The sequence below is a fragment of the Crotalus tigris genome, unplaced genomic scaffold (assembly GCF_016545835.1).
Source record: "Crotalus tigris isolate CLP2741 ecotype Arizona unplaced genomic scaffold, ASM1654583v1 scf7180000017550.10884619, whole genome shotgun sequence".
Classification (NCBI taxonomy): domain Eukaryota; kingdom Metazoa; phylum Chordata; class Lepidosauria; order Squamata; family Viperidae; genus Crotalus; species Crotalus tigris.
In genome coordinates, this window is record NW_024096468.1 from 4345286 (window position 1) to 4372936 (window position 27651).

Sequence of the window (27651 nt, forward strand, 5' to 3'; positions counted from 1 at the left end):
TTCTGCTCCAAGCTATGACTGTAGAGCAGTGTTTCTCAACCTTGACAATTTTAAGGCATGTGGACTTCAACTCCCAGAATTCCACAGCCAGCATTGCTGGCTGTGGAATTCTGGGAGTTGAAGTCCACATGCCTTAAAATTGTCAAGGTTGAGAAACACTGCTGTAGAGAATTTATACTGTGTTTTGTTGTAGGTACTTATGGGTTTTATGTCCTACAGTATATTCCTTCACCATTCTTCTATCAATCATAATAAGTTACCTTCTCAAATAGCATTGGGATAACAAGATAGATAGTGGCTGCATTTCAGTTTCCCAATTTCCCATTAGGCCCCAGGAAGGTTTTGGTGATGTAATGTTACTAGGAGTTTACTTTTTTAGCCCTTTTTATTTGGAAATATTTATGACTTGCAATGGGAAGAAGATGCCTCTAAGCAAGTTGGGGGATTTCAGACTAACTGGGTAGTTTGGTGAAATTTTAAAGCAGTTTTCTCTCAGGGGTCTTCTATTCACATTCTCTGACTATCTCTCCCATTCCCTCCCCCAGCCGCACACATTCTGAAATTTTCAGCTACGCATAAATATCTTGAAAATTGATAGAACGAAGACTCAACTTTCTTGAAGGAAGTGAGCAGCTTTAATACTGAGGCCAGGTTCTTCAAGAGTGGAAGTATTTAAACGAAGCCCAAGTAGTGAACTACACTACTCACTATGCTTTTATAATCATAATATTTGTCCATTACTAATGCAGTTTCAAGGTACATTTAGAAAGCATCAAGAATGCTATTCATTTTATTAGACATTACCAAGTGTTTCTATTTGGAAGACTCTCTTCACAGATTTCCCAGTTCTGATTTCAAGGTAAATGAAAACATTTTATTCATTTCTCATATCGTGATTAAAGGAAGAAGTACTTCTGAAGATGTTACAAATGTTAAGGAAAGCCTAAATGCATTTCCCCCTTTATGGATTACTGCCTTGTCGTGGCGAAGGGGCTTGTGTAACTCAATGAAGCTATAAGCTATGCCGTGCAGGGCCACCCAAGATGGACAGGTTATAGCAGAGAGTTCTGACAAAATGTGATCCACTGGAGAAGGAAATGGCAAACCACTCCAGTATCTTTGCCATGAAAACCCCATGGACAGTACTAAAAGGCAAAAAGATATGACGCTGGAAGATGAGCCCCTCAGGTCGGAAGGTGTCCAATATGCTACTGGGGAAGAGCAGAGACTAGTATTAGTAGCGCCAGAAAGAATGAAGCGACTGGGCCAAAGCCGAAAGGACGCTCAGCTGTGGATATATCTGGTGGTGAAAGGAAAGTCCGATGCTGTAAAGATTTTTTCTCCATAGGAACCTGGAATGTAAGATCCATGAATCAAGGCAAGCTAGACATAGTCAAAAAAGAGATGACAAGACTGAACATCGACATCTTAGGAATCAGCGAACTAAAATGGATAGGAATGGGTGAATTTAACTCAGATGACCATCAGGTATACTACTGTGGGCAAGAATCCCTCAGAAGAAATGGAGTAGCCTTCATAGTCAATAAAAGAATAGAAAAAGCAATACTGGGATACAATCCCCAAAATGACAGAATGATCTCAATTCGAATCCAAGGCAAACCATTCACTATCACAATAGTCCAAATCTATGCCCCAACCACTGGTGCTGAAGAGGATGAAATTGACCAGTTTTATGAAGCCCTACAGCACCTTATAGAATTAACACCAAAAAATGATGTCCTTATCATCATGGGGGATTGGAATGCTAAGGTAGGAAGCCAAAAGATAACCGGAATAACAGGCAAGTTTGGCCTTGGAGTACAAAATGAAGCAGGGCACAGGCTAATAGAATTTTGTCAAGAGAATACGATGGTCATAACAAACACTCTTTTCCAACAACCCAAGAGACGGCTCTACACATGGACATCACCAGACGGTCAACATAGAAATCAGATTGACTATGTGCTCTGCAGCCAAAGATGGAGAAGCTGTATACAGTCAGTAAAAACAAGACCAGGAGCTGACTGTGGCTCAGATCATGAGCTTCTCGTTGCAAAATTTAGGCTTAAATTGAAAAAAGTAGGGAAAAGCACTAGGCCACTCAGATATGAACTAAATCATATTCCTGATGAATATACAGTAGAGGTGACAAATAGATTTAAGGAATTAGATCTGATAGACAGAGTGCCTGAAGAACTATGGATGGAAGTTCGCAACATTGTACAAGAGGTAGCAACTAAAACCATCCCAAAGAAAAAGAAATGCAAGAAAGCAAAATGGCTGTCTGAGGAAGCTTTGCAAATAGCTGAGGAAAGAAGGGAAGCGAAAGGCCAGGGAGAAAGGAAAAGATACACCCAATTGAATGCAGAATTCCAGAGAGTAGCTAGAAGAGATAAGAATGCCTTCTTAAATGAACAGTGCAAAGAAATAGAAGAAAACAACAGAATAGGGAGGACCAGAGATCTCTTCAAGAAAATTGGTGATATGAAGGGAACGTTTCATGCAAAGATGGGCATGATAAAGGACCAAAATGGCAGGGACCTAACAGAGGCAGAAGAGATTAAGAAGAGATGGCAAAACTACACAGAAGAACTATACAAGAATGAGCTTAACATCCCAGATAACCACAATGAGATGGTCACTGACCTCGAACCAGACATCCTAGAATGTGAAGTGAAATGGGCCTTAGGAAATCTGAGCAACAACAAAGCTAGTGGAGGTGACAGTATTCCAGCTGAGCTATTCAAAATCTTAAAAGACGATGCAGTAAAAGTGCTACACTCAATTTGCCAGCAAATTTGGAAAACTCAACAGTGGCCACAGGATTGGAAAAGGTCAGTTTACATTCCAATTCCAAAGAAAGGCAATGCCAAAGAATGTTCAAACTATCGCACCATTGCACTCATTTCACATGCTAGTAAAGTTATGCTTAAAATCCTACAAGCTAGACTCCAGCAGTATGTAGATCGAGAACTACCAGAAGTACAGGCAGGATTTCGAAGAGGCAGAGGAACTAGAGATCAAATTGCCAACATACGCTGGATCATGGAGAAAGCTAGGGAGTTCCAGAAAAACATCTACTTCTGCTTCATTGACTATGCTAAAGCCTTTGATTGTGTGGATCACAACAAATTGTGGCAAGTTCTTAAAGAGATGGGAGTACCAGACCATCTCATTTGTCTCTTGAGAAACTTATATGCAGGTCAAGAAGCAACAGTGAGAACTGGACACGGAACCACTGATTGGTTCAAAATTGGAAAAGGAGTCCGGCAAGGCTGTATACTGTTGCCCTGCCTATTTAACTTATATGCAGAGCACATCATGAGAAAGGCAGGGCTAGATGAATCAAAAGTTGGAATTAAGATTGCCGGGAGAAATATCAACAACCTAAGATATGCAGATGATACCACTCTAATGGCAGAAAGTGAAGAGAACTAAAGAGCCTCTTGATGCGGGTGAAGAAGGAGAGTGCAAAAGTTGGCTTGAAACTCAACATTAAGAAAACCAAAATCATGGCATCCGGCCCTCTCAATTCCTGGCAAATAGATGGGGAAGAAATGGAGGTAGTGACAGATTTTATTTTTCTGGGCTCCAAGATCACCTCAGATGGGGACTGCAGCCAAGAAATTAAAAGACGCTTGCTCCTGGGGAGGAAAGCTATGGCAAATCTAGACAGCATACTAAAAAGCAGAGACATCACCCTGCCAACAAAAGTGCGTATAGTCCAGGCCATGGCTTTCCCAGTTGCAATGTATGGCTGTGAAAGTTGGACCATAAGAAAGGCTGAGCGCAAAAGAATTGAGGCCTTTGAACTATGGTGCTGGAGAAGACTCCTGCGAGTCCCTTGGACTGCAAGGCGTTCAAACCGGTCAGTCCTAGAAGAGATCAACCCCGACTGCTCTTTAGAAGGCCAGATCCTGAAGTTGAAACTCAAATACTTTGGCCACGTAATGAGAAGGAAGGACTCACTGGAGAAGGGCCTAATGCTGGGAAAGATTGAGGGCAATAGAAGAAGGGGACGACAGAGAATGAGATGGCTGGATGGAGTCACTGAAGCAGTAGGTGTGAACTTAAATGGACTCCAGAAGATGGTAGAGGACAGGAAGACCTGGAGGAACGTTGTCCATGGGGTCGCGATGGGTCGGACACGACTTCGCAATTAACAACAACAAATGCATTTCTTGTCCTGAGTGAGTCCTTGACCTACTACACTGGTGATTGTCTTCATGTTTTTTTTAAAGTTGTTTTCCTTGTTTTTTTTTAAAAATGTGATATCCTCCATAGGATAAAGCAATTATTAGAAGCCAAACACAGTATTCTTGTTGTGATAAAGGTTGGAGTATTCTTTCTTTCTTTCTTTCTTTCTTTCTTTCTTTCTTTCTTTCTTTCTTTCTTTCTTTCTTTCTTTCTTTCTTTCTTTCTTTCTTTTTTCTCTTTCTTTCATACATTTTAGTCTTTGTTTCTATTTTTCTTTCTTTCAATTTTGTAGTAGTTTGTATTAGTTTTTACTATTGCAATTATAATCATTAATAAAATTATTTTTTAAAAAAGAGAAGCAAAGTATGAGATAAACTTGTGGTGAAGTATTTATTTTGATTAGAAACTACCACAGAATTCATTTCTTTCTGCAGTTTATATTCTGTTTAGTGCAAAAAGGCTCTGAATAGCTTAACAGTAATACAACAAAAGTAAAATAGAGAAAATTAGAAGAAAACCCAAATCCCTCCCCCAATCCATTTCCTAGCTACTGAGACACCATGGGAAACAGTATTTACAAAAATAGTTGTCTATTTCAGAGAGTGGATCCACCATGTCATCAATTCCCCAAGGCTTTCCAGAACAGGCAGGACTTGGTAGCCTTCCAGAATGTCAAAAAGGTTAGTGTTGCCCTGATTTTGGATGGGCATTATTTCAAAGAAGAGAGACAACTACATAAAAGCATATCCTCATGGAGTTGATAACAGTAGGCCCTCAGGGATGGGACTCAACAGGTGCCTCCCTTATTAGATTGTATTGGACAGCTAGAATTATTGAGTCCAGTATAAATCTGTAGTAACTGCACTGACTCAAAGTAATCTCTCTGCTATTTGTCTGTTATACAGTACAATTCTGCACAACTGTTTAAATACTTCCCTCTCAGTTTATTTCTACTCCAAATCACTGTTTCTTAAAGCCTGAAGTCACAAGGCTTACTATCAGCTTAAGATGATTGCAGCACTGATATATCTCATTTATATAAATAAAATTCTCATTATAACACTTGCAAAGAAAAACTTCGAAATTCTGTTTCAATCTGTGCCTGAGGCTAACCAGGCCAAACTGCATTAGAAATAGAATGATTTTATTAAACTTTAACTTTTACAATTTGTAGTTCTAAGGAAAAACTGAAAAATCATGTTGTTTGAAGGGCACACCCACATTTTGATTTCACATCTTTACCCCATAACCATTCTAATACTTTTTTAAAAATTACTTCTGTTGGGTGGCTGATGGGCAGGGATGATCAAATAAGGAAAGGGAATGGAGAGTGATTAGGACTGTTATGAAGGGAATGCTCAGTGCTGCCCATTCACCTAAAAGATATAGCCATCAGAAAGGAAGGAGTCAGCCCAACCAAGCTGGGACAGAAAAAAAAAATGCTGTGAATTGTTTTGTTCCAAGCTGCTCTTTGATGGATCTCCAGCATCATTGTTTTCTTCTTCTCTGCATGATAGATAAAGGCAACTAAAGAGAGGAACACAGAACAAGCTATCTGGCAAAAGCAAGATCTAAATTGTCATGTATCTTCCAACAGCTAAAGACATGATTTCCTCAGAGAGTTAATCCCTGCTCACGTCCATTCCCATTTCTAAGTGTTGCAGAGACTCCCAAGGCTAGTCTCAGGGGATTCAACCCACATTCAGAGGTCTGAATTGAGCTTACAAGTTATGATATAGAGATATGTATGGGACATAAAGTCATATCATTACTAAGAAACATATCTGCAAATAAATCTAAAGTACGGTATATGGAAGAATGGAAGGAACATACTATTATTCAGAGTGACTTATTCTTTATTGAGATGTTTTCTAATGTACCATTTTATTTCCATTTCCTTTATATAAAAAAAAGAAAAAAGCCAAATTGATTTCCAAGGACCTCCTTGCAAACACAATTCTCTGCTCTCCTGCTGTTTTGAATAAGAAGTAAAATAATGGGCACCATTTTTCAAATAGAAGAGGAGGTGTTTTGCTGGTGCTTCTGCATATTCAGAGAGGGAGAGTTTGAGTATGCTAAGATATTGCCTTTAAACATAAACAAGTCTTATTAATTTAACTTCCTTTTAAAGAAACGTTTTCAGAGAAGAAAATTTAGCACTTTTCAAATAGAAAAAGACAAATTCAATCAAATTAGCAATCGGGAAGGAGGCACGCATGTGTGCATGTGTTATAAATAAGGCAGAAGTCAAGAAAAAAATTAGAATGCCATAAAGATTTCTGGCAAACATTTCTGAAATCTGTTTGTCTTGTTTAAATAGCTTAATGAATGACACAAAATTCTTAGCATGGGAATATGAAACTCTTGAGTAATCTAGATACAGTTTGGAGTAAAGGTATTTGGACCAGTTTAGGTTTAGGATAGCATTAGAAAAGGAATCTATTGATCCTGATAAAACTATAAGGGAACTAAATCCAGATTTCTTGGAAAAGTTGAAGCAAGCTTAAGAGTAATAATGCACTATTTCTGACTTTCATACTGCCTTTCTCAATCCTAGTGTCCTTGAATCCCAGAATTCCAAATTAATATGTCTATTTTAATCCATTACCCATGTAGGACACCAGGTCTGAGGAAAGCTGGTTCTTTGAGATGTTTTCCCAGTGTTTTCAATCCTGTGTGGTTTATTTTTTTACATCTACAAACACACTTAATACATTTTAAATTAACAAGGCAAGCACGAATGCATACTCATGCCTTTTGAAAGAATTAAAGCTTAAATAATCCTTTATTTTCAGAGTTCTGTTTAAGCCAAAAGGATTTTCTTTAGTACAGTGAAAAAAGAGTTAAATCTTTCATCCATGATTGCTCTGATCCCATTAATTATGAATCCCCCTAATTTGCATTTTTGAGAAACAGGTAATATAAAGACATTGGACAATTCATAGTTTGGCCTTGAATGAAGTTGCTGAAGCAAAATCAATTTTAAGTTGAAAAGATGTGTATTTGGCTAGCTGCCTTTACTATCAATGCAATCCTATGGATTCTTATTCAAAAACAAGTCCCAATAAGTTCAGTAGAGCTAACTCAAATAAATGTCCATAGAATTGTAATACCTAAACAATAAGTACCGTAAATGCCGGCGTACAAGGCGACCCGGCGTATAAGACGACCCCCGTCTTTATAGCCGGGCCGCATTCCTAGAATGTCGTCTTATACGCTGGAAACTACCAATATTTCCGGCGTATAAGATGACTCGGCGTATAAGACAACCCCCGTCTTTGGCGCCGATTTCAGTGCTTGCAGAAGTCGCCTTATATGCCGGCATTTACGGTAGTTCTCTAGTTTTTCTCATGTAACACTAGCACCATTTTGATATCTATATACAACCCAAAAAAAGCTCCATGATGCTTCTCCATCTTGCTGTCTTAACCACCAATTCAAGTAATACAATACTATTTCCCATTTTAAAGTGCAGCTGAAGATGACATAAATGAATGCTTGTGCAAACTTAAGCAAGGGTTAGGCAATACTGCTATACTAGCTTTTATTAAAAACTATTGATTATGTTGATGTTTGTTTAGATATATATTACAATTATTCTCATTGCTTCAGATTTATTTCAGACTGCAACATTTTATGTAGAGAATTTCATTGGAAAATGAAACTTCATTATGTGGGTACTACTGCAATCTTTACAACATACAGTATGCCAAATTTCATAGGGACTATTATTAAATTATTAATTTAATTATTAACAAGAACCGAGGTGGTGCAGCAGTTAGAGTGCAGTACTGCAGGCCACTTTAGCTGACTGTGTTCACCAGGTAAGCGATTCAAATCTCACCGGCTCATGGTTGACTCAGCCTTCCATCCTTCCAAGGTAGGTAAAATGAGGACCCAGATTGTTGGGGGCAATGTAAATATATATATACATTGCTTACTGGTGTACACCGCTTAGAGAGTGCTTGCACTTAAAGCGGTATATAAGTCTCATAAATAAATAAATAAATAAATAAATAAATTCAGTATATAAGAGTTGAATGAAAACTAATGTCCCCAACTTCATAACTTTAAATAGAGATATTTTAATAAATGAGATAGGAAAATAATTCTCGAATGAAATATTTTATTATTTGCTACCTGTACTTATGTCCATAAAATCACCACCACTTGCTACAAACTTCTGCTAATGATGGATAAGCTTCTTAAAATCTTTATGAAAGAACATTGCACTTTGCCTCTTCAGTTAATTCCTAACAGTCCTCTCCACCTTTTTATTTGAATCAAACAAACATATTCCTTCAATTTGGGGACATGGGAAAGTCACATGGCATCAAATCTAGAGTATATGGTAGATGGAGTAAGATGGCAAGATCCATCTTCACAACTGCCTCTTGGATGGTTAATGAGCTCATGAGCTATGAGACCTAGCATTGTCATATTGCGGCAAAATGTCCTTCTTGTGCTTCCCAACTCTGCTTAAGTATTATTTTGAAACTTTGAATATTGAAGTGTAGTGCTCTAGGTCAGGGCTTTTCAACCAGTGGTACGGGTATCACCTGTGGTACATTGGCACCTGGCAGGTGGTACGCGACCATCCTAGAAAAGTGGTAGTGGGGGAGGGGAATGAGCTGACCTGGTGGCAGCACTGCACAAGCCTGAGTGAGAGATGGCTGGAGCTGCAGGGCTGTCAGGGCTCAGCAGAAGTGCCAGAATTAGTGCCAGGCTCCAGCTGGGCCCAGAAGAAGCACTGATCAGCTGGAATGTTGCAACATCTCCATGGTCTTGTAATTTACATTCAGATGCTTGGCAACTGATTCATATTTATGACGGTCACAGTATCCCAGGGTCATGTGAAGTGACCAAAACCTGCTGCAACTACCCAGCAGACAGGGGGAATAAAAAACAAACACCCCCACCCCACCCCCGCTGCCAATCCTCAACAGAAATGCTCACAACAATGAAAACCTCGGACAGGAGGAAGAGAGCTGCTGGGTGGGCAAGCAGATGTCTTGCTCGGCTGTGGCTTGGGGGGCACTTTTTTCAGTGCCATTGTAACTTCAAACAGTCACTAAGCGAACTGTTGTAAGTCGGGGACTACCTGTACTTTATCACTTTTTTCCTTTTTTTTTTTGGTCATAAAGTTTTTGACACCTTGCTAGGAGACTGGTGGTACTCAGATATTGCCATATCCTAAAAGTGGTACAATGGGTGAAAAGGTTGAAAAGCCCTGCTCTAGGTGGATAGTGGTAGTAGGTTCAAGGAAATCCATGTGAATAACATCACCTACATCCCCCCCCCCAAAAAAAACTTTAACCATGATTTTTCTGCCAAATCCTAGGTTTTGATTTTTTTCCCCCTACAGGTGAACTTTTGTGAAGATATTTCAAGGATTGGTGCTTCACTTCTGGATCATAATAATGAGCGTACATTATGTAAAAGAAATCTTCATCTTCATTCCTGTAATATAACAATTGCTGGCAAATCTCAATTCTTGCAGGTTTCATTTTTGCCATCAATATGCAAGGAACTCATCTTGCACAAACTTTCAATATTGAAAAACACCAACAATGTCACCTAAGCCGTGGAATACCAAGTTTGATGGCAATTTATTTTTGATTAATCTGTGGATGGTTCTTAATCAGTTCATAAACCTTTCTTCACAGTTCATCCCTGATCACACAAATCAGCCCTTCCCACTTTACCATCTTTATATTTTGGGGGGATTCACCAACACACAGTATTCATATCAACACTATCATCACCATAAACAAAGTACATTCAATGATGAATTTCAGTTGGAAGGACTGCTTTGGCAGTAAATAATAATAATAATCAGAGTGCATTGCTTAAAGCATACTCATCATTCTTTACTTACAGGCTTCCATGTCATAGTAACCTAACTTTTTCTGATAGCAATGTCTGACCAACTGCATGAAACAACAGATACTAGTGAATGTGTTGGAGCTTCTAACTATCATACTGCCATCTGTTGATGACTTATAACACTGGAGGTATGACTTTTCATTCAATTCTTCTACACAAAGGAATATTTTGCTAATAAAACAATCATCTCCAACTTTAGATAATCCACCCTGGAGTTCTTAGAAATATTGAAAGCATTTATGAATTCCATTACCTTTTACTCTGCTGGTTCAATAGTAGCTCTGCAGTGCATTGTTCCCAGGTGTCTTCATTTTTGCTTGCTAGGTTTTTTTTATCACTACAAGCTGATATACCAACTGCAACCTATTTTGACAGATACAGCTTTGCTATTGTTATTTATGACTCTGATAACCTCTCACATGAATTATTACAATACATTATGCATGGGGCTACCTTCAAAGATAGTTCAGAAACTTCAGCTGATTCAAAATAGACTAGTCAAGCTGTTCAGTGTGATTGGCCAGAATTGTCCTATCATACTGCTTTGCAATACTTTATCTGTACTATGCTAGCAATACTTTATCATCTACTTTGACTTCCAGTCTATTATTTATGTATTTTCTAAGTTCCAGATAAAAGTCCTCCAGAGTAACTTAAAAAGCAATATAAAACAATCATAAATAAAATGCAATCGGTATTAATAAATCTATACCTCTAGCTACTTTTAGCAAAATGAAAAGAAGTATTTTGTTCTTGCACCATGAGCACCATCCCTATAATGAACCTACAAAAGGGACAGAATACAATCTGGATTGGTCACCGGGACCAACGGTTTTGTCTTCTGAGCTTTTGGACTCATATGGGAGCTCATCTTCAGGGAACTTCTCTCTAGCATAGTGTGTGGACAGGGCTTGCGTCTCACTGACACTGTGCTGCTTTTATCTCTAACCGCCCTACTTCCACAAACATCTTTAAAGAACTGGGGGGGGGAGGGAAGGATTTTAAATGACATTAGCTTCTATTCAGGGCAATTGTGCAATTATCTTTTGCCGATGCTCATATTTAGGACTAGAAAGAAATATTCTTTCTAAAACCATGACAAGGCATACACTCATTTCAGCCCAAGAACTGGCACTAGGCTTGTTGCTCCTTTCATCGTCTTCCACTGCCAGGACTGTAGCATCTAGACTTCAGCCCTTGAATTCAGCTTTAGTTTTAGCATTGATTTGCCAACTGGTTTGCTTTCAGTTTGCATCCCTCCTCATACTCCCCTCTGCCCTGAAAGCAATTTCTCAGCTGAGTGAAGATCGTATGAAAGATAGGGATCTTGGCCAGAAGACAGTTGGAATACTTTTTGTTTGTTAGAACAGGACACGGGAAGGCCTGAGGTCCATTAGACTGTAAATCGGGGTGCCCCTTTCATTTAAAAATCATTTGTCAGCAATTAAGATGGTTAAAACCTAGCCACTATTGAATTGTACAAAAGCATAAAGAATTGTCTGGAGATAAGAACTATTTCTTGCTTTGCTTTTGAATCTTTAGTACTGATTTAACTCTGGTTTGAAGCAAATAAAGAAGGAGGAATAAAACCAATGTGGTATAGCCATGCATTCTTAATAAAATATCATTTCAGATTTTCCTAGCAACATTCTCTGGCATACATGATTTTATAATAGAACAGGAAAAGTTGATTAATTCTAATAGGACTCACTAGAGCAAGCCTAGGCCTCATTCAGTAAAGAAGAATTGTCTTGTGCCACATATAGAATATATAATATAGTTAATATAAATAAATAACAAACTTCCTTTATATATATATATATATATATATATATATATATATATATATATATATATATATATATATATGCACCTGCACTAGAATTTCTATGATGATGTTCCAAATATTTTAGACTCAGAAAGTGTTGGAGAGAAATGTTGGCAGAAATACTAAGCAGTAGCTATTAATAATTTAATAATTCATAACAAATGAATTATAAAGGGTATCTGGCATACTTCTTCTGGCATTTATCTGTGTTTCAAAATCAACACACCACTAACAAGAAGTAAAGATCACGAGTGAGTATATTTTGCCCTCTGGGGTTAAACATGATAGCAAATTAGTAAATTTACCAATAGTAAATAGATTTTTAAAAAGAATTTCTTCAAATATTTAGATTCTTCACACAAAAATGAGATTTTTATGCATCTGTATTTCATTTTGCATACGGGCAAACCATTTTTAGTGACCATTTGAAATTATAGTTTTGCTGAAAAAGCGACTAACAAATTGTCCTTACTCTCATACACATTGCAGCATCCCAATAGTCATGTGATCAAAATTTGGATGCTTGGCAGCCAGCATGCATTTACAAGAGTTGCAACATCCCAAGGTCATGTGATCCTGATTTGCAACTTTCCAGACAGTTTTGGACAATGGGGGAAGCTAGATTCACAATGATTATATGATTCTGCAATGATTTACTTAACAACCACGGCAAAAAGAAAAGAAAAGAAAGCTCATGAAATAACAACCTTCTTGCTTAAAATTCTGGTACCAGTTGTGGTAATAAGTCGAGCACTACCTGTATATATGTTAGAAACATAACCAACAAAGTTTGAGTTAAATTATTGGAAACCAGAAGAGGAGGAGGAGGAGGAGAAATACCTGTTATCAGAAGACATCTAAAGTCTTGTTTTTAGCTCTCAAAACCTTTCCTCTCTTTTTAATGGATCCTATTGCTAATGAAGTAAGTTTGTGGCCATTCTACTTTCTTTCATAAATGCTCTGTTTTGGAAAGAGTCACCTCATTAAAATCATTATCGAATTGATCCATACCATCAGCTGTACCACCATGTTTCATTTAAGCATTTTCCAGAAGCTATGCTGTATCTTTCTATGTTAGGCATAAATAAGGTGACCAACTTTTTTACAATGAAAAGGAGGACATAAATAAATTGAAGAAAAAAATATTGTAAATATTGTAAATAAAAGAAACATTTTATTCATTGCAACAATAATACAGATTACATTACAATATGATAAATGCATAATAAAAACATTTGTAACAATAACATTTTATATTGTAATTATGCTTACATACCGCACCCCCACCCGCAGCCACCCAGCCAGCACTGCTGCCCTGCCGTGTAGAGCGGGCCCTGCGGCTCCCAAAGCACCAGCTCCGCTGGCTCCGGCCCCAGGGGGCAGCCCGCCGTTGACACACCCTGCCTGCAGCCGCCCTGCCAGCACCACCATCCACTCTGCACAGCCCTGTGTAGAGCAGCACCTCCAGCTCCCACAGCACGTGGGGCAGCTGGCCACCACTGCCCCTCACACCCCCACCTGCAGCAGCCCTGCCGCCCCTGCCTCTTGCACCCGCAGCCATTATTGCCATATTGGGTGGAAGATCAAGAGAAAGTTACCGTGGCATTGCCGCTCCAGTCTCCTCCAGGTATCTTTGGGACTAACTAGGAGATGGTGTAGTTGGGTAGCAGGGAGGGGTGCAAAGTTCCTGCCAATTCACCTTCGCTGCAGACAACTTACATATGCAAAGTTTGCCGGCCAGGTGTTTTGGCGCGCTCAGCAGCAATTCCTATTGGCTTTCGAAAGCCAATAGGGGGAGCAGCACAGCTCATTAATAAGTTGAAAAAAAAAATAAAAAAAGGTGCCGGAATGCCGTTCTGAGCATTCTATGAGGGGAAAAAAAGCCCTGCAGATTAGTCTTCAAATATCGAAAAGGAGGACATGTAAGGAGGACACTTTTCGACGGAGGCCAGAACTCACAAAAGGAGGACTGTCCTCCCTAAAGGAGGACGATTAGTCACCTTAGCATAAAACAATCCAATTCATGTCAGGTTTTTGTCAACTACTTACTGGAATAGACTGGTAACCACAGTTTTATACTCCATCTTTATGATAATGACCTTCAATCGGTTTAGGGTAAGATTTATGTACATTTCTTGCTGTTACTGAAGTATGAAAACACCCAATAACATCAGAATATAATGAATAAATAAGGGAGTCAGGCAATGTCATTCACAGCAAATTGCAGTGATGCCCTACTGACCTCGCTTGTATCTGACAAAAGTGCAAATATCATGACATTTTCCTGAATATGCCATCAGAATGTTGTCACCAATCATCCACCATGACAGTGCCCATAGAGTCAGGACAAGGCATCATAACTCTGAAAGCTATATCTGTTGTTATGGTTCAACTAAGAATCTCTACTGATATTTCTTGGCCAGGGCTCAGCATCAGAAATGTATCTGCTTTTTCCCCATTCAGTTTGCTTGATCAAAGTGAACTCACATAAGCATAAACATATGCACAGATCTGGATTACATGTCCACTAGCTAGCTTTTATTCTTGATATTGATAGTTGAAACACTTATTTATTTATTTAGTCAGTTGTTTTTTATCTACTTTCCTCTATAGAATATATGTACTGACATATATTTCAAAGCAGAGCATTCACTAATTAACTTTCTTTCTGTAATAAGCCTCTATTTCTTTTAAGCATCAAAATACAAGGAACCTCATACTGTAGATCAGACCAGTGGCCTAACTGGCTCAATATCTTGTTTCCTGCAGCAGCTACCCAGGTGGAAAGCCAATAAGTTAAACATTAATACAATAGCACTCTGCTGTTCAAATTCTCCAGAAACAGCTGTTCAAAGACATGGTGGCTCTGATACTGGAGGCGATAGATAGCTATCATGATTAGTATGCATTGATCACCTTATCCTCCCCTTTGTCTGCATTAGATCATTGAATGTGAGAATGAGAAATTTGGTGCAGGATTTTGAATACACTTCAATACCTTTGATTATCATCAGCATTCTAATTTTATGTTTAAGGAGAACCTCATCATATATGGACATTTGCTTCATATATGCACCCTGCAGTATCCAGCCGCATTAGTAGCTGGATTTAAAAGATGCAAGTAGTACATTATTTCTTAAAAATCCACACCTGCCATGCATGAACAGAAGTGGCTTTTGCTACAAATGAGTAAGTCTTATTTGTCCACTATCATTCCCTTCTTGATAATGCAAAGGAATAGAAAAGAACCCCATTAACTTCAATGCCTGAAATGTACTGCAGTGCAATTGGAGCAATTTTCTTGGCCATTTATTGCCTTACTAAAAACCACTCATTGGAACAACCTTTCACACAACCTACAATAAATATATTTATCACAAAATACTCTACCCCATCAACAACCTTAAGACCTGCACATATATTTCATTGCCTATAAACTGATTGATGCCCTGGAACTATATCAGGCTTTTTAACAGTTCTCCCTCTCTTGCTTCTTTGGCCTAGAAGATAAAACAAAAAGCAGATTTAGGAGAAGGTGAAAGCCAAAATGGCATGCATCCCAGAAAAAGTAAAGTGATAAAGATGGGAATGAAAGGAATATTTTCTGTAGATGTCAAATAATGTATCTATTCATTTAAGGGATGGCAATAATGTGATAAGTGATGAAAATATTTATTACTTTATTCTGAACAGATTAAATTAAATGCTTCTCTGACAATCCTCTAAATGTCTACTTAGAAGTAGGTTTTATTGAGTTGAATAAAATTTATTCTTAGGTAAATCTAGGCTTGATTTCATAGTAAAACATTATCAGTCTGTATGAGATTGTTTTTAAGTAGAACCAGCAGTCTCCTTATTTTTAAGTAGAGCAGTGGCCTATCACTGAACTTTTGGTACAGAAGAATGAAAGAATTCTGAACTCTGGATTTCATTTTATTTTTAAGAAGAGAACTGAGTAAAACTTCCATGCAAGAATCAAATCTTGGCTACCCCAATTTCAGCAATATAATTTTAACTGGATAATGAATTTGTTGTGTCTTTCATTACATAATTACTGGTTTACAAAGTATACAAAAGTGTACAAAGTCTTTTCATTTCGGGTCTAAATACTACTAATGAAATATTTTGTGAGTCCAAACAGCTTTGTGACACTCTGTTATCAGAACAACCCAGTGGAAGAAAATCAGAGCTGGATTTTGATGCCCAGTAAATTAATTTCAAAGGCAAGAGTAGTTTATATCCAAATGTACAAAAACACCCCTTTTTGAAGATGAAACACCTATATGCAGATATATCCAGCAAACATAGCGGTGACTCTAAAATGTAGACGGTTATGTTATAGTCATGACATTTAATGAATAAGATTTAAAAATGTCTAACCTTGAACTTTGGGATTAGAAAAAACATTTCTAATCCAGAAACATGTTTGCCTGCTTATTCTCCTTTTTTTAGAACAAGGTGCTTCTTAGGAGCACTAAACTATTTTGTACAAATCAGTTTTTTATTATGCTCAAGACCAGCATAAGCTATTTGGTTACATTGGTGGCTTCTGTTCTGAGTATCAATATTACCCAGCTTCTCATTACTTGGTAATGTGTGGGTAAAGCTGCCTTCACTCCCCAGTGCTAGTAAAAACATGTGGGACAAATTCAGGGTAAGAGAAATTATCCCTGCATCAGTGTCCCTGCACTTTCCTTAATGAAACTAATCAGCTCTCAGTATAGTTATTGTTTGAATGAAAGACTGACTGAGAATGTCACACATTTTGCCATAAACCCCATAGAAGGGGGGATGAAATGTATAAATATAATGGCTTAATAAGACTGCCAACCTCTGATTTAGTGCTTTTTCAGAAGAAATAAATTTTTAGCATTATTTTCCAATCCTTATTATTAAACAGAATAGGGAAAGTAGACTTTATTTAGCAGGATAGAAGATTTTTTTTTTTAAAAAAATAATGAAGTTAGTTGTAATTGTTATAATTGTTGAATCTTTAATACTTTTTTCTTATGGTATGTCTTTTGGGTATAGCACATTTTGAAAGACTGTAAAATGGAATGGCAGAACAATCCAAGAGATACTATACTATTATGGAATTGTGTTCACTGTTTTGAGGCTTGTCTTGGCTTATTTCTTACAGGACCAAACTTGCTCTCATAAAGCATGGTGCATATACTGCTTCCTGTATTAAAAGCAGAATTTGGTTTCCCATAAGAAAAATAATAATTTGGGGTATGAGTCTTTCCTTGGAAGTAAAAAGCTAATTATTTCCAGAGGAAGAGAGAGGAAAACAATTGCATTTTCAGGAAAAAAAATATTCCAGCAGAATAAAAGAAAGTAGATATCATGCTCTGCTTGTAAAACAGGATATAAAAAGATACTATCAATCAAAGCACCAGTGGCTCAGAGTTCTTCGCTAAAAGAGTCCAAGGAAAACATAGATCTCCACTGTGTTTCCAGGCACATGGACTAAATTGCAAAAGCAATTGGCTACAGCAAGCTCCTACATGTGGGGAATTAATTAATAAGCTCTAGTGCAAAAGCCTCAGGTGTCTGCAAGCCAAAAAGTAAAAGATTGGCTCAGAACAGACTGAGCCAGCAAAGAATCATATATTATTTTTGTTAAATGTTACAAAATCACCAAGTTACATTTTACCAAACAAAAGTAGTGACAAGATTATTTTTCATTAAACAATATACCCAAGTAATGTTTATATTATATCAAAGTGTACAACTGAATTTCAGAATTTCACGAACACTTGACATTTAGTTGCCAGTTAAATGAGTGGAAACAAGTGAGCCACATAAGGATAGCTAAAGAAGAGGACTGTGATTTATGCTCAAATGGAATTTGTTATTTTTAAATATAAATGTAGAAATAATAATGATTATTTGTATGTTTATTTTACAGGTTTGTAAACCAATACAATCAATGAAGACACTGCCTATTAAATAATAAAGTAAAAATGAAACAGAACACACAATAAGAAAATATAACTTTTAAGTTCCATGCTTATCCAAGAACACCAAATGATGCCAAGAGCCCAAAAACACAGTATTTTTTTAAACTGCTTTGTCAAACATGAGGGAGGAGACCAAGAGAAGCTTGTCCCAGAGCACTGAGACTACAATGGGGAAAGTAGAAATAAGAAATAGAACGTCTTACCACAGTGGCTAAGACTATGACAAAGTATCCTAGGCACCTGTTTATTCAGTCTTTCATCCAATGTCCCAACGATACTATGGAAGAATATATTATCTCTTAGCCATCATCTCAGATTTTCAGCAGATTTCTTGGGTAAAGTAAAAATCAGGTTAAATTATTGAGTAAGTGCCATTTCTTTTAATTTTTCTATCTACATTTGATTTCAAATTATTTCCAGAACAAGAAAGAGGAAAACAATTGCATTTTCAGAAAAAAAATATTCCAGCACAGTAAGAGAAAGTGGTTATCATGTTCTGCTCATAAAACAGAATATAAGAAGATACCATCAATCAAGACACCAGTGGCTCACAGTTCTTTGCTAAAAGAGTCCAAGTGAAACATTGCATAGATTGCAAAAGGAACAAACATCCAAATTGTTCTTCCTCACTATGGTTGCCTTAGAAAATTATGTTCCCAAGTTTGCAATTCAGAAAGACTCTTCAAATCTGAAGTCTATTAATGTTTATGGATGTCTTTAAGACAATATATAAATAATTATACTAGATATGATAACAGAAATCAGTTGCAATATTACCACATATTTTTGCTGTACTAGCAATTATTGTGATAATTTTCTCAGTTGCTGTATATTTATTTTGTACTGTTTTTAATTGTTTTAACAGTTAAGAGTTGTTTGAAGCCCATGTAATTTAGATGGGTGGCTATAGAAATTAAGTAAACAGATATGGCAGCTGTTACCTGAGCTCCTTAAATGAAAGCAGCTGTATTTAGCTATGAATTTTCATTCCTTCTGTTTTCATTAAGTTATATGGGCTGGTGCAAAACAAATCTTGGCTAGCAAAATTGATTCTTAGGATGAAAGATTAAGAGTGCAATTCTGAATATGTCTTCTTAAAAATTAATCCCACTGAACTCAAAAATATTTATTTAAGATTAAATTCTGTTAAATAAAGTCCATGGAACTTTAGGGGCTTGGTTGAGTGACATTGCATAGGTATCATTTTAGTGTCACTCTATTTGCATCCACCTCTGCTTCAGCTACAATAATGGCTTAAAAATAAGATGTATGTCTTATGGTAGTACAACTTTGTGGCATATACAGTCAGTTTTGATTAGCCTGGCTTAACCTTCATTAAGTGTTATCGGTGGTACTACATGAAAGCTAGCTACTAGTGCACCATGAGAATCCTGAGAAAGTGATTGTGACAGTAGTGTCCCTGAGTTAATTGGGTTCTAATCATAGATAGCCATATTCCTTCACTTTTACTTTTTAAGTATAATACTTACAGAATATTCCCTAGTTATTCAAGGTTATCGGGTCAGAAGTATAGCTATCTAAAAAAAGAAACACAGTGTAACAATTTGCTCTATGTGAAATACCTCATCAAAATGTAGGAAAGAACATTTTATCCAAAGAGAATTATCATGTAAGAATAGAACAAAGAACAAAACTTGTTTTAACATAGGATCTACCACAAGACAGGTTCACTATGCAGGAAAAAAAACATACTAAAGTATTTTATTTTAGTAATACCGTATATATTTCATAATATAAATAGTTGCATACATAACACAAACAAAAAGCATAGGTACAGAACATTAAAATCAGGGAGGGAGGGAAGAAGGAAGGAATATATCTTGAGTTAACAAGAATTTTCAGCTGGATAAAAACATTAGTGGCAATGTTTTCACCATCTCACCTCCATGAGTGTGTAGACTGTAATACTCTCAGTCCTTTAATGTAATAAAATAAAATAAAATAGCAAAAACAAAAACCAGACTATTATAGGAATTGCAGGAATATTATTGTATTACCACATGAAAGGATGGTCTAAGTCCCTTTCTCATGCTTTCTACTTTCACAGGGCTGAGGAACTGTTTCAACTTTTCAACCTCCTTCTCAAGGCCAGCTAAATTCCTCTACAAAACATACATCACACATGTGTTATAGTATAGGTCAGGGATCTTCAAACTTGGCCCTTTTATGACTTGTGGACTTCAAATCCCAGAATTTCTCAGTCAGGCCAAGTTTGAAGATCTCTGGTATAGGCCCTACAATATATGAGCACTGTGACTAGGAATCCCCAATCCTACAACCTTTGTTGTACTTGTGTTCAATATGACTGTGTATACAATTATAGCTTAACACTTGTATGCAAAGCTTATTCATATAATTACAAAAATAAAACGTCATTTGCATCAACAATGCCTTTCTCACATCAAAGTTCAGAGAGATTCCAAGACATTAGAACTATCTTACCTGTATACATGCATACACAGATACCCTCATACACACCATACCTACAAGTAAAAAAAATCTTTATTTAAAATGTATTCTTATAAAAAAATATTCTTAAATTATTTTTAACATGTTCATCATACTGGAGTTTACATGAGCATATGTAAAAAAGGCAAGTGTCACCTTTTACTGAACTAATCTCAGTAGAAGTGAATCTTTCAGAAAACACAGAGCTCTTCTTGAGGCAAAAATTCAGTTATGATTACACTCACTAAGATGAATCCATCCAATAAAAGTCATCATCCCTTATTCAGAACAGTTACACCACAAGCTCCAGATCTGACAGACTAGCACAGCACACAAGAGAAAGAATTATTGGCACTATTCATGAAATTTTGTTCAAGCCTACACTTATCTTCATTTTCCTGCATTCCCTAAACACCTGGAATGAAATTAAAATTTTACATATTTATTTGACATTTACATATACATTACTATTGTCCAATGTGGACTTTGATTACATATGTACACATATGCATGTAGTGGCTGGATGTATTATTTTGAACTAATCAAAATACCTAACCACGCGATCAGAAGAATTTTATGTAAATATATACGGGTAAAAACCATTTTTCCTTTTGGCTGAACTTATGATTAAAAACAGAGCCAAAGTGTACAATCTCCCCTCCCTTCTATAGGATTGACTATAAGGTGAGAAGACGGTTAATTAATAGCTGGTGCAATAACAACTGTGTTTCCCTCAGGCTCAATTTTGGAAAGGGTTCACATCACAAATGAGTTAATTTGGGCTCTATTTCACATCAACCAAATTAAGTTCAGTTTGGCTTCCTTCCAGCTGAAGGTTCCATTCTCCTTCTTATAAAAGCAATGGTAAGAGTTTGTTACAGAGAGCTTTTGCTTTAAAACCTCCACTTGACTGTATCGAAATGCAAGTAAAAGATAAAATACATATCTGTGGATGATATTATTCTCAGGGATCCTGTCATCTCAATAGGAGTATCAACATCTGTGCAAAAGACTTTCTCCTATGGATTCTGACATCAACTGCCAATTATCTGTCAGAGTAAGGTTGAGTGAGCAAACTAAGGGGTTCCTATTTTATAAAAGGCAGATGCCCAGCCATTTTTTAAAAAGAATCCAATCTCCAAAAGGAGGTTGTGCTCAAATTGCAATGGATTTTTGTGAGAAAAGTATTTATCACAAAACCAATTTCTAATTTTTACAATATACTTCTCAGTGGTGAATCAAGACATTTTTGGTTGATATTTCACTTGTGGTAAGTAAGTATAAGCCACTCATTCTCTGCCCCTTGTAATATATAATATAGAGATTGATTACACTGATCTATCCAAGAGGGCTAAAGCAAGAATTGCTCAAATAATATATGAAAAGTGCTTGTACACTTGGATCCATGTTCAATAAATGCAGGATATTAGAGGCCTGTGGAACAACTTTGTTTACATACATTGTCCAGAGCTGGGAAATCTATCAAAATCACAACATGAATACAATAGATGTCACAGCTACTTTGTAACTCTAAGTCTTTGCATTTAATAAAACATTTGTTTTACTTTTTTCCCTGAAGCCAAATTTTGTAAAGTTGAAAAGCTTGTACAATGGTAATAGTAGGAGGCATTGATCAGTATCCCTGTCTGTATTATGTCATTCTCCTGGAGCTATACTATGAAGTGTACTGAAAATGTAATAGCATTTTTTATTTTGCTGCTTTGAATACCCAGTCCAACATATTGGTGAATATTTTATGTTCCTATGGCCTTTTGTCATAAAACCATCACACTTGCATATCAACCTTTAGCTGATTTCACATAGGTTTTAAAGTGATGCACCTGCAGTTTAAATGCCCTGCTCCTTCCTGGCTATTCCTGCTCAATAACTTTATATATATTCCCTACTGTAATACCTTCATGTGCATTCATTTTCAACAGTGAAAAAGAACTACTGTTTAAGACTTGCTTTTAATAGTCATAGCAAGCTAATGTAAGTATGAATGTAAAATATATAAATATATGCTTCCAGAAGTTGTGGTGTTCCAACACTGGAGGTTTTAAAGAAGAGACTGGATAACCATTTGTCTGAAATGGTTTAGGGTTTCCTGCTTAAGCAGGGGTTTGGACTAGAACAGAATTCCCCAATCTTTTGAGCACCAGGGATTGGTTACGCAGAGAGAGGTTTTTCCGCAGACTGGAGAGGGCATGTTTTTGTGCTGCTGCACCCTATGGATGGGGCTTTCTTTGTTTGTGTGGACCGATTGCTGGCATGCCGTGGCCCGGTACTGGTCCACGGACCAGGGGTTGGGAACCCCTGGACTAAAATGCCTCCAAAGTCCCTTCCCACTCTGTTATTCTGTTAAGACGATAGTACAATTCAAAATAGGTCAGTTGAGAGAATATAGTTTCCTCAAGGTGAACAGAGACATGAAGTTAAAAAGGACACTTCGATATATCACTATAAAGTAGAGCAAGGATTTGTTAAGCATTAGATGGTTTGATGACCAGATCACTTTCCAACTGTCAAGCAGGGAAAACATTCAGAAAACACAGGCAGTTAGAGAAAAGTAATTATTTTCTGAACCTAAGTGAACCTGGCCACTGGGTTTTTCTGGTGGTAGGATCCTTGGTCCTGACATTCTTGCTTTTCTCTTCAGAAAAAAGGTTTATTGGAATTATCTTCTTTCAGGAGATGAACTGAATGGAATATATGCTACTTGATGAAGTAAAAATTCAAAGTTATAGACTGAAGTATTATACCTATTTGCATAGCACAATGTTATATATCTACCTGCCTTTTTAATGCACACACTTCAGTGCCCAGATATCACGGACAGACAAGGACTATAAAATGTATAAATGTCTGTCATCTATTCTATCAACTAATTGGTGTTAAATGCGGAATGGGATGGTGGTAGTTAATGGTTTTAAAGCAGACATGTCAAACACAAGGCCCGGGGCCCGGATGCGGCCCGCAAAGTGGTTTCATGTGGCCCACGAAGCCATCCTGGAAACAGTGAGGGAATGGCCCCCAATGCCTTGGCCCTGGCCCAGGCCTGCCGGGAGCCAATGTACAATTTTGTGATGGCCATCTATGCTGAAATGCATTCAGTCTTAGTTCCACAAGCCGTCTGGAAACAGTGAGGAACCAGCCCCTGCCACGTCGCCCCGACCCCCTGGGTGCATGCTGGGGAGGTGTCACCCTTTATGAGGAATGAAGAAATGCACCATCTCCTGGAAGTGGCCAGCAAATGGCCCTCGCCTACTTCACATATCCGGCTTCATGGGCTCTTCCCTGGTCCCACCCCTTTCTGCCAGAGACCGTCAGATCTGTCCCATTCCTGCCCAGGCCCCCACAGGCACTCTTGATGCAAATGATGTAGATCTGGCCACGCCCACCCAGTAGGCCACACCCACTCCATCCAAGCCCACCCAGTAGGCGCCCCCCCGCCCCCCCCCCCGAGAGCAACCTCAATGCTGATGTGGCCCTCAATGAAATTGAGTTTGACACCCCTGTTTTAAAGGGAACTTAGTTTCCTGGAAACTAAATATAATGTCAATTGAAATATAAATATCTGTAAACCCATACATGCCTTCTCTCTCTCTTTCTCTCTCTCTCTCTCTCTCTCTCTCTCTCTCTCTCTCTCTGTCTTGGAAGAATCAATCCTATAACAGGAAATAATAAAGCAATTTATTAATCTTGTATTCTTCCTGACTCTCAATTCATTCTAGCGGAGTCTGAATGTCCATGTCAGCCCCGACAGTGACAGGCGGTCTTGTCTGCTGATATTCAGATCATTTGCCATCCTCTGCATGATGTTTGGGGGCTTTCATGCCGTTAAAGCCCTGGACCACTGCCCCATTGCAATTCTAGCTGAACATATATTTTGAGAACACTCATTAAAAATTAAATGCAAGTCCCAAAGCTTCGCTCTAAGTAACAATTTCCATTCAAATGCCTGTTTTTGTTCATGGTCTAGGACCAAGCCCCTCCTGTTTCAAAATATGTAGATATTTTACCTGTGAGTCACAGGCATTTCTTCTGCCAGAACAAGAGTAGATGACATCAAGTTCAAGCTGAGGACAGAGGACAAAAGGTCCCTCAGAGCATTTGACAAAACCTGAATAGTGTCTTTTTTTTCTCCCAAAGGATATAATATAAGGTTCTGAAAGTCATCATGCTGACAAGTGGGTTGAGTCATAAAGATTAGTCCTCATAGGTAACATTTCACAGAAAGGGAAGGAGGAGAAGTCTGATATATAATCTCTCTTCATATTTACTCTTTTCTTTACTTGGGACCTGTGAGTTTCAATATTTTAGCCTTTAAAGGTACTAGTTTCCAAAGTACACAAATACATGACAAAACAAGTGCAAGTTGGTTAAGCTTTTATTCCTCCCAATAATGCCCACAGATAATGCCTAGCCCAAGCTACTATTCATACATGCAAATATAAAAAAATGACTTACAGAAGCAATACAAAGCTAATATAGAATTTAGGTCAGTTTCCTTCTGTTCTGAACACTATATTGGGAAACATCCACTGTACACATATTCTCTCTGGTCAAAAATAAATAAATAAAATCATGCCATTGTGTCACTTGGGGGGAAAAAACAAAAGAAATTTCCCAGAACCTATACTAGTTGCCTTTAATGTTCACATTTCATAGCAAGGCTAATTAAAAGATGAAATAATAATAATAAAAATATATCTCTGGAAAGAAAAAAAAGGCAACTGATCTGATTGTCATAGCCAGAATACAGATATATTTATGGTTACTAAGGAGGTTTGTTTCATAGCCACTGGAGAGGTTTGCATGATCAAATGGTGAAATGAAGGGAAAATCTACAGATTCTGACAGATTTATTGTTATGTGAAAGCTTCTGTAGGTAAACTCCCTCTCTGCTATGCCATGTACATGATTACATAGCTTTGCTATGATAGGCTATAGATAAACTAGGGCTGATAGAAACAGGAGAAATGAATGGGAACAGAGCTCTTGGGGATTGGGAGGGTGAGAGGTAAAGGTACTTTGTAGAAAGACTAATGAGCTTTTTTCAACATTCTGTACTTGTTCTGCCAACTCTTCAGCTGATCGGATCCACTGCCCATCCTGCTTTCTGTTGGACACCTCCACCTTCATGTTCGTAGCTTGGCTCTCCCTGAGGCTGGGATGGTGATAGGCAACCATCACCAATGGTTGTTAGCTTTAGAGATTGCTGGGGTGGAAGCTAAATCAAAAGGCAGATCCTTGGCTTATTGTCTGCATCAGCTGATGGTCCCTCATTGCCAGTACTTTTCTTCCACAATTTACTCCTCTGTCAACATTTTTCAGATTTGGTTTTCTGTTTCCATTCTTTTATGTTGCTTCTTGATGCCTTGAGTTCTAGCACCACCCTTCTCCCTCCTCCCTTTTTTTCCCCCAAGGGGAACTCTCCTGGGTCAAGGATGAAAGTAATAGGCTAGACTACACTATTCAATGCAATCCTTTGTTTTTTTCCTTAGATGCCAAAATCGCCTTGAATGTTTATGAGATAAGGGGTTGATCAAGAAAACTGGATGGTACTAAGCAAGCCACAGCCAGTTTGCACGGAATTCAAAGGCTGTAGCTTGATTTGGCCAGGATCTGCCAAAAAACCGAAGGGGCTGCTCGCTCCAAGAGCTACTCCAGAATACACAACAGCATCCTGTAAACCAGATCACCGGCTGAATAAACGATTCTGCACCCCAACCTCCCTCCTAGTCACCAGGCTCAGGAGTTTGGCCTCATTGCTGGATGTGAATGACACACCTGGTTTTTTTACACAGCAGCACAAGAGCCGTCGTGAATGTTAGCCTCCACCTGCATTGATCCCAAAGGTTCACTTGGGAATCTCTGCTGCCAAGCCCGAAACCGCATCCCAACTTTCCCTCATCTCTCCAATCCCGTAAACGTCGCTGCCGCCAAAACCACCCCAATCAGACAAGCCCTGACGGCTCTCCCCAGCCAGTCGCGCACCATCCCTCTTCCTCTTCGGCCTGGCTCCTGGACTAGGCGCCCAGAGGCGGCGTCCGAGCTCCCCCCACCTGAGGGACACAAGCCCCGCTCGTCGCCGTGCACTGGGGGAGACACCTCGCAGAGCTCAACTTACCCTTGGACTCTCCTCTCGCCGTCTCAGCGCTGCAGCTGTCAGGGGACGACCTGCTGCCAGCTCTGGAAGCCCGCACAGCTGTCTCCGACTGAGCCCAGGAGTTGGCAGCCCGAGTGGGGAGGGCGTCGGTTTGGTAGCCCAGATAGGAGCTGACGACTACCCCAGCTCTGAGGAGACCAGGGCTGAAGAGCGCCCGCCGCCGTCTACCCCTTCTGTCCGCGCTTCCCTTTCCTGCCAGTTGGAGGCGGCGGCAGGGAGTCTCATCCCTTTCCCTGCGCGCACATCTCCGTTGTGACCACACACACAAACGAGCGCGCCGGCGCGCGCGCGCAAACGCCTAGGCGGCAGGCATTCGCTCGTCTCTTTTTCCCTCTCCGCGGCTCTCCCCCCCCCCCACAGCTAAGAGAGCTCCCCCTCCCCTCGAGAAGCTCCCCCTCCCACTGGAGGCCCGGCTCTGCAATGGGCCACCCACCTGAATCTGCTTCAGCTTTCTCAGCCGCTTTAACTCCTGAGGCGCTGGGAGCTCGGTGGTAAACAACGGGGCGGCGGCGTTTGAGCGGTGCCTGACGAGCGAGTTGGAGGAAGCGACGGGCAGCGCTCTGCGCTCCAGGGGAGCAGCTGAAACTGCCTGTAGAGAGGCTGCCACCTCGGAACATACAGGCACCGTAGCTCAAAACTGCTAGTCCCGGGATCTGTGATGCTTAGGCAGAAAAGCATCTGGGGACGAAGCATTCAGACAGCCACGGTTTGACTACCACGAGAACCTGGTCTGACCTAAGTCGTTTAGTTGTATTCAATTTGATAAAACGAAACGCAGATTCTCTCTCTCCCCGACCCAGCCATTTAAAACCAAGTTCTTATTGAACCAATTGGATGGAAATACTATCTGCACTCTTTCCCTCACACACACTAGCAATAGCACTAAGACGGTATTGTACGGTATCTCTTCACAGTCTTTATAGCCCGCTCTAAGCGATTTACAGAGTCAGTATATTGCCCCCAACAATCTGGGTCATTTTACTGACGTTGGAAGGATGGAAGGGTGAGTCAGCCTTGAGCGAATCGAACTGTTGGCTGTCAGCAGAATTATCCTGCAATTAGCCTCTAATGCTGCGTTCTAACCACTGTGCCACCAGGCTCATCCACAATGGTCTAAAACATGGTTGCTCAGCCTT

The 27651-nt window shown here is 38.8% G+C and overlaps 1 protein-coding gene across 4 annotated transcripts in view; it reads right to left on the reverse strand.

The window, feature by feature from the left end:
• Positions 1 to 27012, reverse strand: part of LRRN2 (leucine rich repeat neuronal 2) — a 166979-nt gene extending 139967 nt beyond the window's left edge. For 2 of the 4 annotated variants that reach the window (XM_039340937.1, XM_039340927.1), the window contains exons 1-2: positions 26477 to 26848; positions 20338 to 20378 (exon numbers count right to left, since the gene is read on the reverse strand). The gene's annotated coding sequence lies outside the window, so the exon portion shown is untranslated. Of the gene's footprint in view, positions 1 to 20337; positions 20379 to 26476; positions 26849 to 26948 lie in introns of those variants that run through there. The other 2 variants (XM_039340954.1, XM_039340946.1) reach the window with 2 other exon arrangements.
• Positions 27013 to 27651: the final 639 nt, after the last annotated feature.